Source organism: Bacillus rossius, chromosome 5 (assembly GCF_032445375.1).
Source record: "Bacillus rossius redtenbacheri isolate Brsri chromosome 5, Brsri_v3, whole genome shotgun sequence".
In the NCBI taxonomy this organism is placed as follows: Eukaryota; Metazoa; Arthropoda; class Insecta; order Phasmatodea; family Bacillidae; genus Bacillus; species Bacillus rossius.
In genome coordinates this window covers 84,670,304-84,673,891 of record NC_086333.1, presented here as the reverse complement: position 1 = coordinate 84,673,891, position 3,588 = coordinate 84,670,304, and positions in this window count along the sequence as shown.

The following is a 3,588-nucleotide window of genomic DNA, read 5'->3' as shown; positions in this document are numbered from 1 at the left end:
GCCAGGGCAGTCATGGGACAGCTCGCCCAAGTCCTCCGGCCTACCTCTGGCACCTCCCTTCAAAACAGGATCACCGTCTACCGCACACACGTCATGTCACACCTCACGTACGCCTGCCCCAACTGGACTCACTCATCTCTCTTCAACCTCCGACCCATCACCAGAACATATTTCCTCGGCACCAGACTCATCCTGGGACTTCCCCGCTCCACCTCACGACAACAACTCCTGCAGCAGACCGGACTCCCCCACATCCATGACATCATCATCAAATCAACAAAGAAATTCCTCAAAAAATGTTCATACAGCCTCAACCCCCTCATCAGACTCAATGCCGATCCCCCCCCCCTGACTCACCACACCCCAGAAGACCCCTCTTCACTACCGACCACCTAGAAGCGGAGGACTCTGAAGAGGAAGAAGACGACATCCCAGTGGGCGGGGCCGGCGGCTAACCCAGGGGACCAGCACTTCTACAAGAATGCGCTGCGGGACCAATGATTCACGGTACTCCAGCACCTCTATCATGACCACCCCACCGAAACATCATCCCAGTTGCCGTCTGCACAGGCCAGCCCCGAGCCAAACGGGCCTGGTCTCACCACCACAACATCATCAACTTCACCAACACATGTAAAGAAACACTTCACCGCTCATAAATCACCAGCCCCCAAGTACTCTTGTGTTGGGAGGGGCCCAGTGCCTTGTATATCATATTGTAAATATCTGTTTTTTATTGTTTATTGTGTCAAATTTTCTCTTTCATGGAAATAACCTTTTGTACTACTCTTTTTCAAATAAAGAGACATTTTTTTTTTTGGCGGGGTGGATTCCCTGGGGGGGTCCCCCATTAAAAAAAAAAAACTACAACATTTATACATGTTTGCTATTTAACTTCTTCCAATCTGTGTTATTCTGTTAAGGATAGGACGATGATAGGAAAAGTAGGGAACGAATGGGAGTGTTTCAAGTTTAATGTGCCTCGAAAAAGTTCAAATCGATGGTTCTTCCAATCGAGTGGAAGAGAGATAGATGCGGCGCAAGCGTACAATGAGCGTAACGGGACAATGTGCGTTACGGGACACTTTTTCGTGCGTGCAGCCAGCGTTCATCAATTTATTATACTTTTCACGTCAAAAAATCATGTTCTATATAAATTATTAGTAGATGCATAATTTCTGGTATGTGTTTGTTTGCCTGAGAATAGCTCATACATTACTTCTCACAATCAATATAGCTATGTTAGTAATATATTATAAAAGCTACTATCTGAGATAGCTCAGGATTCAGTAATGACAATAAATAGTGGACTCTGGGGTCACACAGTTCCTGCAAAAGTCTTTGAATTAAAACAAATTATAGTTAGGTGGTTGACAACAAAACCAAGATCCATAACTGTTCTTTATAGTAGTTTACTAAGTGGGGCACAAACATACTAGAGGTGTAAAAGTAACGAAAAAACGTGGACCCGTATGTATTTGTTACTATAACAATTAGTACTCGTTACTATCATATCGTTACGTTACTCGTTACTTCTGATACCTCATACCATGCTATGTTATAGCAACGTATCGAGTCGTATTGCGTACGCGTACAGTATGACGTCGCGGCGTCGCAACATTCGTAATTTGTAGAAAACATACTTATGCAATACATACCAAACTGCGTAAAGTGTATTTTTTTTCACTTTTACATATTTTGAATCAGACTTATATCACAATAACATCGCAATTCATTATGCCTCGATTACAATGAAAAAGCAATAAGTAGGTGTCGAAAATTATTTATTGACAATAAAATTTAAAAAAAAAAATTCTAACAATAAATCAACATAAAAATAGTTTTGCATAGAATAAAATAAAACATAAAAAATGAAATAAAACATGTTTTAAACAAAATTAAAACAACAATCAAAATCTTTTGTACTTATAATGAAATTAAACATAATAAAATCCATACTACAAAAAATGTGAGTAGTAAAGAAATGCATTTGTGTGTAACGTTTTGTTACTTGGTACTAGATGACGCACCCGTTAATCAGTACCGAATACATACGGTTTGCTACATTTATAAAACATACTGATTTTGAAGTATTTTCAATGTGCAAGGACCTAAAATATCTCACCACTAGACCCTAGTCACCACGGTTGAGATGTTAATCCACACTGTTATATAAAGTACAAAATCAGTTTTATTAGGTTTGTTTGTTCTGCAAAGTGCAATACCTAAGTGAGGAAATAAATTTGAGTGATATTTCTGAGTGGGTAATAATGTCATTGGACACATCAAAAGGGCTACGTGCCAGCAGACACTAAGACACAGCATGACGGACTTTCATGTTGGCCAACTCTAGGGTAACATGAGTTATTGTTTGGGAGAACAGTACGTCTTCGTGGTGTTACTCTCTCTGATATTGTATATATGTACTTCTAAAAATTAACTAACACTATACTTGAATAAAACAAAATAAAACTGTGTTTAATTAGCAGATGATTATTATTAGATCAAATGTGTATTGAAAACACCAAGTGATGCTTCATTACGAACTACCTGTGAATGCTGTAAGGTTCAGATTTATTGGAACCTTTAAAAGAACCATAATTTTTGAGCCACTAACTCTACATTTAAGTGGTTACATGTTTCCTTGAGTAGATATAACAGATGCTCCTGTCTCATGGTAGATAATTATTTTTAATGTTTTCAGTGAAGAACATAATTTCTCAGCAGTGGAACTACTTACAAGCATATCTGGTAGATCCTGAGTGTCTTCTCCATCTCGGTCTCGTAGTTCAGTTTCTGCTGAGTCTATTTACTTGAGTTACATGTGTTAGGTTAAATATTGTATTTATGTTTTCCTCTTTAACCCAGCCTCTGTGGCTAAGAACTTTCTTTAATCCAGCACCAATCAAGACGATACTCGTGGATATTTGCACTGCCTGCTGTTTTATAGTTCGCTCAGACTGAATCACTGCAGCTCCACCGGGACTCGAACCCGGAGCACCTTGGCGGGAGGCTAGAGACCACAACCACCACAAAGCCCTCACATTTCATCAACAAACAATACTGCATCTTTCCCATGATGGCCCATATGAATGAAAGGAGTTTAAAACCAAGTGTTTCACCTTTACAGTTTTGGCACGTAAATAAAATTGCAAAATATTACTCAATGTGTGGTATATGTAAATTAACATTATGATAATCTCCCAGAATTGCTTATGTCAACATGCTGAACTGTAGAACATGACATCAGCGCACGACCACTCGTTCCTTGGACTGTGTGCACGACTGCCCAGGAGTGGACTGAAGACCTTGTGCATGTTGCGAGCCACTCAACTGTGGATGAATAAGGTAATCTGCAGCTTAACATCAGCTGAAATATGTTCAACAATACTCCTTTTAAAAAACTTTTTCTTTATTAAAAATTGAGACAAAAATATCAAATGTAGCGGGTGCTTCGTTCGTAATAAAGGGTAATTTACAACTTCCATTCGGACAGTTCATCACTTGTTTACATTCATTATCTATATCAAGGAACCTATAAGACTCATATTTTTCAGCTACTTTTATGCACTCAACAAAGCACTCAAG